The following is a 13,136-nucleotide window of genomic DNA, read 5'->3' on the forward strand; positions in this document are numbered from 1 at the left end:
ACAAAGGTGTGGCTCCCACTGGAATGAAGTTCTGGAGGCACAACAATGACTGTTATATGTCCTTAAGAGCTCAAAGCACAGAGATCATGATCAACCAAAATGGTCTATGTTTTGCCACTCTAAGGACTTCCTTATATTCATGGCAGAAGAAGGAAAAATGAAAGTTATCAAGTGTTTGGGAAATCTTCATAGACTCAAGAGGAAGCACATGTGTACTATTCATTTCTGTTATTTGTTTTTGTCAACATCCACTGGGATTTTATTTCTATTTTTATTATGGCAATATTTAACTCCAAATATTTACAGTGTTCACCATTGTTAAATGAAGAGCTCACTTGCACTAATTGTACTCATGTCATGGTGCATCCATCACCACCCTCCATTTCCAGACATTTTTCAGCTTCCCAAAGTATTTTGCACATTTAAAAAATTCCACAATCCTCCCACCACAAAACTGGTTACAATCATTCTGCTATGAAACATGATCAGAAAGTAAAGCCATTTCACCACAAAAATGTGCCAAAGTAGGCCCCTTGGAGAATGCAAAAGAGTGGAGCTTGAGATTATAATTTTGTAAGCCACAAATAACTAAAATTAAAATATAATATAAAATGCTTTAAGTAGAAAGTGCAGTAGAAATGCAGAATTTAAAAATGTTATTTTAAAACTGGAAGTATTTAAATACACAATGTTTTAGAAATTTTGTATTTCTTCTGAGACAGTCTTTGGCTGAGTTTTAGACAGCCATTATATATGATCCATCTATACCAATCCAAATAAGATTTAATATTTTCTTTAGTTAATAAAACTAAGCAGCGTGTATATAATTTCATTAAAATAGTGACTATATTTCTCTTTTATTCTGGATATCAGCTTTTAGATGCTCTTTTTTACATGATTTAATTTGAAGTGTTTTTGTAGTTCATGTTTACATTTATGCATGACATATCTATAGCAATGCAAAGTAATTTTAATATTTTCTTTTTTTATTTTTTTGGTACTGGGGATCAACCTCAGGTCCTTGCACTTGCGCAGCAGGAGGCGAAACTACTGAGCTAAATCCATGGCCCAATATTTTCTTTAGTTAATAAGACCAAGTAACATATATATCATTCCAAAAACAACCACATATTTTTCATTTTTATTCTGGATATCAGCTTTTGGATGGCCTTTCTTTTGCACATAATTTAATTTGAAGTGTTATTGTACTTCATACTTATATTTACATCTTATTTGTCTTACTTTTTGTGACAGCACATTAAATATTTTTCATAATATTAAAAAAAATAAGTAACATCCCAGAGAATGCAGAATATAGATATAGATTTTTAGGTTTCCTGTCTTTTACACTCTAATTTAAACTGTTTATCTCAGGTAATCAAGTAGCCAGTACGGCTGTGGAATGTCCTCAGAATGTTCTTAATATCCCATTTCTCAGGTTGTCAATATAGGGATTTAGGATCAGACTGACACTAATATAAATGGCTGAGTCCACCAACACTTTCTCACAGAATGTAATACAGTTGAACCATGGTAGGTGTCAATGTTTGTTCCATTCAATAAAAGCCAACAACTGACGAGTGTGATCCAAGGTTGGAGAGTATTTTACACTTACAACGTGATGATGGGATTCTTCAAATGGAGGAAACAATTTGGTAGTAAGAGAAAAGGATCCCTGAGATGGGAAAAAATACCAGATGTGGCTCCAATAAAGTATTTTTCAGTATTTCTTGATAAGGTGTAAGACAACAAAAGATGAATGAATAAGAAATGTCAGAAAATAGAAATGTCTACAAGCTTGATGTAGGTAAGGTGTAAGGTGATCAAATTATGCAGGTAGGAGTCCAAGAGGTAAACCCAAAAGACACCAAATCTAAAAAGACACAGAAGAGAGGTCCATGATGACTGAGTAATTAGGGGGTGACAGATGGCCACAAACCAGTCATAAGCCACCACAGAGTCATGTCATCCATACATCCAAAAATCATCAAAAAGACATCTTTGTCAGGCAGACCACATAGGAGATGATCCTGCTCTGAGTTGGGATGTCCACAATCATCTTTAGGACAGTGGGAGTGATGAAACCCAAGTGTCAGCCAAGGAAAGAATGGAGAAGGGAAGTACATGGGGGTGTGGAGGTGAGAGTCAGAGGTGATGGCCAGGATGATGAGCACGTTCCCAAGCACTATTGTCAGTTACATGGGCAGGAAGAGTCCAAGGAGGATGGCTTTCAGTTCTGCATTCTCTGAGAGACCCATCAGTTGGGATTGTGTGGTACAATTTAGATTACTTTTATTCTATGCTGCATAGGAGCCTTTGGAGGAAAAAAAAGAAGATAAAAAGAAAGGGCCATCCTTAACTATATAGATTATATTCAAGTATTCATAACATATATTCACACTTGACATCCATAAACCTTCATCAATACTTTTCAATGATATCAAACTCAATCTTCTTAGGTCTCTTACATTATTGGTTTCTGAGTTATCTCCTGGGCACATCTATTTTAGAAACACTCAGTGAAGCAATGATACAAGCCCAAGAACATTAGTGATAACAAGTCCATGGTCATTGTAAAATACAGCTTACTCTTTCCAAAATAAGCAGAGCTTAAGAAATTACCTTCCTATTGTAAGGGGGAATCATTACATGAAATACATAAAGATGATGTCAAACATACCTTACTTTATTCTGGGAGAGTAGCCCAAATTCTCTTTAGTTCAAATGTTTATGAGCACTTTATAAAAGCTATGACTGCATAATCTGACCATGAAATTAATGCTTATATTTCATAATTTAGCAATGGTGCAGTTCCAATTATATTTCAGTGATTCAACCTTTTTGGGCTTTCTGATTTTCTTTCCTTTATAGATGTAAGTCCTCACTCAAATTTTGGTACTCTTTTTTTATTAGTTCATGTTTACAATACACAATGATCACATTCATTATGAGAGGTTTGTACTGTACATAACAAATATTCTTCTCTTTGTCCCCATACCTTGCCCTTCCATCAGCCTTTATTCCCCTTCCTATTTGCAAAAGCTGTATTTCCGTTTATTTTCCTTCAACTTTTATTGTCCAACTCCCTGTTCCCTTCTTTCCCTCTCTTCCTATCTCTTGTTCTCCTTCACACTTGAAAATTTTCTTTCTACTACCTAATATCAATCCTTTACTTTGTTCTGTATTTATACTTTGGGGTTCTCACATAAGATAAACAATATGATATTTAAACTTATATGTCTGATTTATTTCACATAAGACTATGATCTGGAGATGCACCCATTACATTAAAATGCCTCAAGTCCACCCTTCTTGGTAAGCAAAGACCCAGTTGCACAAAAATATTACAAAGAATCAGCAAGTGGAATCACATCAAATTAAAAGTTTCTGAAAAGTAAAGAAAACCACCAACAGAGTGAAGAGACAACCTACAGAATGGGAAAAAATTTTTGCCAGCTACCTCGCAGAGGATTAATTTCTAGAATATATGAAGAACTCCAAAAAAAATTAGATCCCCCAGAACTTAAAGACCCAATCAAAAAATTAGCATCTATAGTTATCTTTTTAAAGTCATTTAATATATAACATATTCTTGACTTTGGTACTACAAATTTTGATAAATATGGTCTAGTTAAATGCACATAATTTTATGAGATCATGGATCACAAATGTAGTAACAGTAACACCTCACCAGTTAATGATTAAAAAATAATAAATTACAAACTAATAAGTGAAATTATATATTTTATACAGATTTGTTTGGATCATATCCATACAATCTCATAAATATATGATATAGAAAGTACATTTTAACTGGGTGTGGGTGAACAAACCTGGAATCCAAACACTAAAAAACAGAGGTAGGAGGATCCCAAGTTCAAACCCATCCTGGATATCTTAACAACTTATGTCTCAAAAAATTTAAAAAAAAGAAGGGGGATGTAGATCAGTGCAAAGTCTGTAGGTTTGATCGAAAGAAAGAAAGGAAAGAAAGACAAGGAAAGAAAGAAAGAAAGAGAGGAAGAAATAGAATTACAGAGAGGGCTGGAGGAGGGCAGAAGAAACAAAGGAGAGGACATCTTTGCCCTTTGTCTTTTTGGTTCTGCATTACAGAATGTTCTGCTAATACTGCTTTGATATTTTCTGATTATAAACACTCTTATGAATTGTTGAGAACATTAGCCCCAAATCTAAGTTTCAGTCCCAAAACTCATATGCCTAAATAACTAGTTTTCACATCAATCCTTCCAATACATGAATTGCAATTCTCATACTTCAGCTACCTGCAGGCAACTTGGGTTCGTATTCTGTTAGCTCATCTGATGCTTAACTGAAGAAAAATTTTTAAAAAGTAGTATTTTGAGAAATATTGTAAGTTTTCCTGGACAGTGTCCTAATTTGTAAAATGGGAATAATAATTATATACATTATAGATTAGTTGAAAGAAAAGTTTTTTTAAACCTGTTAAATTATGTAGACTAGTGCTCCCAGTCTCATTAATGAATATACTTACCCATATAGATATTCTTAAATGTTCAAAATACTTGTCCTCAGACTAAAACACATTTAATCAGAATATCTGCATGTGATATTTTTGGAGTTCCTTTCTAACAATGGGGCTGAGAAATCCTGCCTGACATTTAGAAAATATTTCATTAATATTACCTACTGTAAACATCAACAATTACTACTAATCATACTACCTATACTAAAATATTAAAATTTAATAATATTTGCTGTAGGTCTAAAGTTTTCTATTGATTTGAATTATCATGTGTGATATTTGAGTTCTTGCTATCAGCATTATTTCCTTTCCTGTGCATTTGTACCCCAAAACAACTATTGTCAGGATTGCGGTGTACGTATTTTTGTCTGTTTCCTCATCAATGTTCATTTATATATCCATAGACATTTAAAAAAAAGACTGACCACATGATTTATTTGGGCCAACTATCCCACTTCTGGAATATATTCAAATGAAGTTAACTCAGCCCTGTAAAAATGTTCCTTCATATATATTTATTGGGGCCCTGTTGACCATGGCTAAGGTATGAAATAAGTCTAGATGCCCATCCACACATGAAGAACAAAAACAATGTGATATATGGACACAATGCAGTGTTTTTCAGCCATAAAGAAAAATGAAATACAGCCTTTTTAAGCAAAATGGATGGAATTAGAGGACATTCGGTTAAGTGAAAAAAGCTGAATGCACAAAAGGTAATACTGCTGTTCTCTCTCCTATGTGGAGCCTAAAATACATTGACCTGAAAATAAAACATAGGATAAAATTGTAGAAAGGGTAATTGGATTTAATTAGTGTGTGCTATATGTGGTATAGAAATATCATGCTTGTTGAATCAGGAGGAAGTCAAGGGATCTGGGTTCCCCCATGAGAAGACCTTAAGCTTCCATCACTTGTCTCCCCACCCCAGCAGGAATGCAAGGGATGAAGTAAGGCTAACTTAAAATCAAAACTCTCTCTGACTCGGAAAGAGAAAAATCATAACAAAGTAAAACAGAAGTTTTATTGATAATATTGTAAAGGCAGCAGAGCAGAGCACAGGAAGCAAGCTGTATGGCAGGGAGAAGTTCAAGGTGAGTTTCACAGCCTGATGTCATTGCCTTGTCTATATTACTAGGGGTAAACTGATTTTCTAAAAATACCTATTTCTCTGATTGGTACAATCAGGGCCTTGGCATTTGTTTCTGAGTTGAGCCAATGTTCACAGGAGCTATGAGCACATAGCAAAAGTATGCAAAGGTCCCACAAAGGGCAGCCTCCTCCAGGGCATCATGTCAGGAGTAAGCATGCAGGAGGAAATTCACCTAACACTTCTTACTTCCAACTTCCAAATTATAGGATCATCACATAAAACTCTGACTATAGCTGGGCATGATAGTACATGGATATACTCCCATCTCTTGGGAGGCTGAAGCAAGAAAATCTTTGATGCTGTCCTTGGCTATATAGGGAGGTGATGTCAGAAAAAACAAAGAAGTATGGAAAGGACAGGTGGAAAAACCTCAAACTGATTTTTTTTACAATTTAACAACTCAACGGGGGATTTTATACTTTTCAATCATTGTATTAATTAGGAACTGTAGAGAGAATTAGGAAACTCTCATACTATTTTCATCTCTCAGTATTTCTAGAAAAGTATTTTAATTATATTTCCCTTTGCTATTAGCATTATACATGTTGAATTATGGAGACCTTTTATGAGCTTAAATAACTATTCAATGGAATTAAAGCAATATATTATAAAATGATTGATGATTACATATGTATTTGATACTTGTTATATATTTCCCTGATCCTTCTACCAACCTATCCCTCCCTCCCCAAATCCTTCTAACTCCCCAAGCTGAAGGGTAAAGTTGCTATGTTGAAGAGTTTATTCACAATAAATATATGTTGGATTGGTCCTCGATTTTGATTTAATTCACACAGTTAAAGGTGATAGATTAATAACTACCACAAATTGTCATTTTCTAAGATGCACTTGATGCTACGAGGTTGCTGATTGTGTCACTTGGGCTAAGGTGTTGTGATTGATCTAATCAATTGTCCTTCTTGGAATAATGAAAATGAGATAGCCTCAGAGCCATTAGAGACTCAAAACCTAAAGACAAACTATATCAGGAAGACACCTCTGGGAAGCAATCATTCCATAAGAGTTCTGACTACAAGCAACAAAGATACAATAAGAAAATTCAAAGTAGCAACCCAGGAATTAAAACAAGGCACAAACTAAGACTTCCACCCCACCAAAGGCAAATTCTTGGGGAAATGAGATGGAAAAGTCTGATAATCAACCACCTGGACACTCTGAACTGATAGCACAAGAAGTAACAAAACAGATGAATGAGGATCCAGAAAAATTCAAAGCAGAAATAATCTCCCAGATAACTACAGAGATGGTGAGCAGGGTGAAAGACATGATTAGAATCTCTAGAACAGAAACAGATATAAAAATAGATAAGCTCAGAAAAATGCAGGAAGCCATGCATGCCCAGCATAAGAAAGAAATGGAGTCAATGAAACAGATTCGAACAGATATTCAGGAGATTAAAAACTGCACTGAAAATATGCACAGCAGATTAAGGGAATGTGAAGATAGAATATCTGATATACAAGACAGTATTGCAGTTAAGGACCATGAAAACAGACATTTCTTAAAAAGAGTAAGGGACTATGAAAAATCCAGTAGCTGCTAGATGATGCTAAGAAGAATAAGACTGATAGGAGACCAGAAAAAAACAGGAGAAAGCACAATTGACAAAAACTGTTCACAGAAGTGATAGTAGAAAACTTCTCAGAGGTAGAGAATTGGACATACAGATAAGAGAGGCATATAGAATACCAACTAGCTATGATCAAAAAACTACACCTAGGCATACCATAGTCAAGATCCCAGAAATCTAACAGAAGAACAAAATCCTACAAGCAGTTAGAGAAAAGAAATCACCTACAAAGGAAACCCATCAGAATGACAGAAGACTTCTCAACAGAAACCCTCAAGTCAAGGAGAGCATGGAGTGAAGTATTTCAAGACCTAAAAGAAAATAACTTCCAACCTAGACTGTTGTATCCTGCAAAATTATTGTTCAAAATCTATGGGGAAATTAGATACTTCCACGACCAAGAACACCTGAGAAATTTCATGAACACCAAACCAGCACTCCAAACAATTCTAAACAATATCCTAGAAAAAGACAATGAAGGTCACAACTCTATGAGGTCCAGCAGAGGGAAGCCACCAGGCAAGGTAAGAAAATAAAGGGAAAGGGAGGGTGATAAGAAATAAAACAGCCAACAACAGTAAAACATGACAAGGATGAGTTAATATCTATCAAGTATAACCATTAATGTTAATGGCTTCAATTCACCAATCAAAAGAAATAGGCAGAATGGATTAAGGAACAAATTTCAACAACATACTGTATACAGGAAACACACCTAGGGCTGGGGATTTAGCTCAGTGGTTTCACTGCCTGCTGCACAAGCACAAGGACTCAAGTTCAATCCCCAGTACAAAAAAAAAAAAAAAGAGACAGCTAACTCAAAAAGAAATTCATAGACGGAAAGTAAAAGGATGGAAGACAGTTCACACTACAGGAACCCAGAAAAAAAGCAGGGGTAGCAATCTTATTTGCAGAAAGTAGATTCTAAACCAAAACTAATTAAGAGAGACAAAGATGGTCACTGCATCCTTGTGAAGGGAGCAATCCAAGAGGAAGAGATGACAGTCATAAATATATATGCACCAAATATTAATCACCCCAATTATACAAAAGAAATATTAATGGACATGAAAAACCAAATAAGCACTAATACAATTGTACTGGGGGACCTCAATACCCCACTCTCACAAATAGATCATCTCAACAAAAATTAACAATGAAATTCTAGAACTGGAAGCAAGCTATTGAACATATGGACTTAACAGATGTTTCCAGTGTTCCACCCCCCAAAATCAGAATATGCATTCTTTTCAGCTGCACATGGGTAATTCTCTAAAATAGACCACATGCTAGCTCATAGGACATGTCTAAGTAAACGTAAAAGAATTGAAGTTACCCCCTGTACAGTATCAGACCATAGTTTAATAAAATTGGAGATCAATAACATAAGAAACTGCAAAACCCCCAAAAGCACGTGTTAATTGAATAACTCCCTACTGAACAACCAGTGGGTCACAGAGGAAATTGAAGATTTCAGACAGTTTGTAAAATTAAAAGAAAATTTCAATACAATGTATTGGAATCTATGGGGCAAAATGAAAGTAGTTCTATGTGGGAAATTCATAGCAGTGAATGCCCTTATTAGGAAAATAGAGGGAACTGAAATAAATAACCTAATGCAGAACCTCAAGCCCCCAGAAAAAGAAGTGAATAACAACCCCAAAGCTCATACAAGAGAAGAAATTATAAATATCAGAGCAGAAATCAGTGCAATGGAGACTAAGAGAATGATACAAAAAAATCAGTGAATCAAAGAATTGGATTTTTGAAAGAATAAATAAAATCAATAAACCCTTAGCCAACCTTAGCAAAAAAAAGGAAAGAAAAGGCTCAAATCCACACAATTAAGAATGAAAAAGGTGAAGTCACAACAGATGCAGCAGAAATCCAGAAGATCATCAATACCTACTTCAAGAACCTGTACTCTAATAAAATGGAAAACACAGAAGAAATGAACAGGTTCCTAGATACATATGAATTGCCACAGTTAAATGAAGATGATGTAGAAATTCTAAACACCCCAATTACAATGAGTGAAATTGAAAATGCAATAAAAAATTTACCAATGAAGAAAAGCCCAGGTCCTGATGGCTTCACATCATGGCTGGATTCTACAAGACATTTAAAGAACTATCACCATTACTCTTTAAACTCATCAAGGAAATTGAAAGGGAAGCAATACTTCCAAATTCATTCCTGGAAGCAAGTATTACTTTGATTCCAGTACCAGGGAAAGACCCAACCTAAAAAGAGAACTACAGGCCAATCTCCCTAATGAACATAGATACAAAAATCCTCAACAAGATACTGGCAAACAGAATACAGAGGGTCATGAAGAAGATCATATAACCTGACCAAGTCGGATTTATCCCAGAGATATAAGGATGATTCAGCATACATATCTTAATAAATGTAATACACTATGTTAACAGAGTCAAGGACAAAAAAACCATATGATCATCTCAATAGATGCAGAAAAAGCATTCCACAAAATCCAACACCCATTCAAGATAAAACCCTACAGAAATCTGGAATAGAAGTTCTTTATCTCAACCTGATTAAGGCTATCTATGTAAAACCAACAGCCAACATCATACTAAATGGTCAAAAACTGAAAACTTTCATGCTAAAAATCAAGAACAAGACAAGGATGCCCACTATCAACACTCCTGTTCAATATAGTTCTGGAAACATTAGTCACAGCAATTAGAATACAGAAAAAAAATAAGAAAGAAAGAAATTAAACTGTCATTATTTGCTGATGATGTGATACTTTACATAGAAGACCCAAAAAACACTGCCAAAAGATGTCTAGACTTAATTTACAGATTCAGTAGAGTTGCTGGATAAAAGATCAACACTCAAAAAACAATAGCCTTCTTATACATAAACAACAGACTCACAGAGAGAAATTAGGGAAACAATTCCTTTTACAGTAGCATCCAAAAAAATGAAATATCTAGGAATCAATCTAACAAAGGAAGCAAAAGACCTCTACACTGAAAACTACAGCACTCTGAGAAAAGAGATCAAAGAGGGTATAAGAAAATGGAAAGACATCACTTTCTTCTGGGTAGAAAGAACAAATGTTGTGAAAATGTCCATACTTCCAAAACTAACATATAGATTTAATGTAATGCCGATTGAAATTCAACAATATACTTCACTGAACTAGAAAAAACAATCCAAAAATTCATTTGGAACCAGAAGAGACCTAGAATAGCAAAGGCAATTCTAGGCAACAGAGACATGGCAGGGAGTATCACAATACCCAACTTTAAAGTATACTACAAAGCTACTGTAATAAAAACAGCATGGTACTGGCAAAAGAATAGACCTGAGTATCAGTGGAATAGAGTAGAAGATGCAGATAGAACTCCAGATGTACTCAGCCACCTCATCTTTGACAAAGGAGCCAACCACCCTCAGTGGAGGAAAGATAGCGTATTTAATAAATGGTGTTAGAAAAACTGGATTTCAACCTGCCAAAGATTAAAACTAGACCCATACCTCTCACTATGCACTAAACTAAGATCAACGTAGATTAAAGATCTACATATCAAGACAGAAACACTAAACTTGCTGGAATATAAGTTAGGTAGAACCCTTGAAGACATTTGCATATAAAAAGACTTTATGAACAATACCTCGGTAACATGGGAAGTAGCAGAAAGAATCACCAACTGGGATCTCATCTTATTAAAAAGCTTCTGCACTGCAAGAGAAACCACCAACAGAGCTAAGAGACAACCTACAATGTGGGGAAAAAAAGTTTAGCAGCTGTACCTTGGACAAAGGACTACTATCTAGAATATATAAAGAACTGAAAAAAATATTAGACCTCCCCAAATTCAAAGACCCAATTCTTTTCATATTTGCTACTTGTACTTCTTTGTCTGAAAAATCTCTGTTCCTTTAAGATGCCCATTTTTGGATTGGGTCTTTAAATTTGGGAGGTTTTGACTTCTTTTCATATGCTATAGCTTCTAGGCCATTTATCTAAGATCAACTGTAGTTCTTTATATATCCTAGACAGTAGACCTTTGTCTTTGTAAAAGATGGTAAAAAGTTTTTCCCACATTGTGTGTTTCTTCACTTTGTTGGTGTTTTCTCTTGCAGTGCAGAAGCTTCGTAATTAAAAGAGGTCCCAGTTTTAGATACTTTGTGCTAGTTCACATGTGACTGAGGTTTTGATCATGAAGTCTTTTCCTACACCAATGTCTTCAAGAATTCTACCAAACTTCCCCAGCCAGGTTAGTGTTTCTGTTTTGATATTTAGATGTTTGTTCCATTCTGATTTTACATTAGTAGATAGTGAGAGATATACTTCTAGTTTTACTCTATGGCAAGTTGAAACCTAAATTTTCCAGCACCATTTATTAAAGAGGCTATCTTTACTCCAGTGAGGGTATTTGGCTCCTTTCTCAAAGATGAGGTGGGTGAGTATGTCTGGAGTTGTTTCTGCATCTTCTAATCCATTCCATTGATCCTTGGGTCTTTGCCAGTACCATGCTGATTTTTTCACAGTAGTTTTGTAGTATAGTTTCAATTTTGGGATTATGATACCCCCTGCCTTGTCTTTGTTGTCTAGAATTGGCTTTGTTATCCTAGGTCTCTTCTTGTTCCAAATGAATTTTTGGATTATCTTCCCTAGTTCAGTGAAGTATGCTGTTGGAATTTAAATTGGGATTTCATTGAATCTATATAGCAGTTTTAGAAGTATGGCCATTTTCATTATATTGGTTCTTCTTTTCCAGGAACAATGGATGTCTTTCCATTTCTTGATATCCTCTTTAATTTCTTTTTTCAGAGTGCTATAGTTTTCAGAGTAGAGTTCTTTGATTTCTTTCCTTAAATTGACTTCTCTGTATTTCATTTTTTAGATGCTATTGTGAAAGGAATTTTTTGTCTAGTTTCTCTCTCAGTGGGTCTGTTGCTCGTGTAAAGGAAGGTTATTGATTTTTGTGTGGTGACCTTGTATGCAGCTACTCTACTGAATATGGTTATTTAAGTCTAGAAGTGGTTTTGTGGAGTTCTTTTGGTCTTCTATATAGAATTTCCTGTCATCTCCAAATAATGATAATTTAAATTATTTATTTCCTATTTTTATTCTTTTTAATTCTTTCTCTAATTTCTGTGGTGAATGTTTCCAGAAGTATATTGAACAGGACTGGTGACAGTCAACATCTTTTACTTGTTCCTGATCTGATGTTGGCTGTTGGTTTTTCATAGATGGCTTTTATCAGGTTGAAATAAAGACCATGTAGTCCCATTTTCTGTAAGTTTGGTTTTTGTTTGTTTGTTTGTTTGTTTGTTTACCATGAATTGGTGTTGTATTTTCTCTGTTTTTTCTGCATTAGTTGAGATCATCTTTTTTTTGTTGTTCCTGGATCTGTTAATCTGGTATACTACATTTATTGATTTGCTTATGTTGAACTATCCCTGCATTCCGGGGATGAATCCCACTTTGTCAGGTTGTATGATCTTCTTTATATTCTGCATACTGATTGCCAGTATCTTACTGAGGATTTTTGTGTCTATGTTGATTAGGGAGATTCGCCTATAATTCTGTTTCTCAGTTGGGTCTTTCTCTACTTTTGGGATCAAAGTGATGCTTGCTTCTAGGAATGAATTTGAAAATATTGCTTCACTTTCAATTTCACTGAAGAGTTTAAACAGTAGTGGCAATAGTTCTTCCCTAAATGTCTTGCAGAATTCAACAATAAACCTATCAGGACCTGGTCTTTTCTTTGTACGTAAGTTTTAATTATGTTTTCAATTTTGTTGATTGATATTTTTATTTCTAGAATTTTTAAGTCTTCTTCATTCAAATTTGGTAATTTGTGTGTATCTAGAAATCTTCCCATTTCTTTTGTGTTTTCCATCTC

General features: G+C 34.8%; 1 pseudogene across 1 annotated transcript in view; it reads left to right on the top strand.

Annotated features, from left to right (window-relative positions):
- The window catches only part of LOC147820493 (vomeronasal type-2 receptor 116-like), a 188,484-nt pseudogene that overhangs the window by 92,730 nt on the left and 82,618 nt on the right, over positions 1-13,136 (top strand). The gene's annotated exons all lie outside the window — the stretch shown is intronic.

This window comes from Heterocephalus glaber, unplaced genomic scaffold (assembly GCF_053883595.1).
Source record: "Heterocephalus glaber isolate CG9 unplaced genomic scaffold, H.glaber_assembly_v1.0 deba00001868, whole genome shotgun sequence".
Lineage (NCBI taxonomy): Eukaryota > Metazoa > Chordata > Mammalia > Rodentia > Bathyergidae > Heterocephalus > Heterocephalus glaber.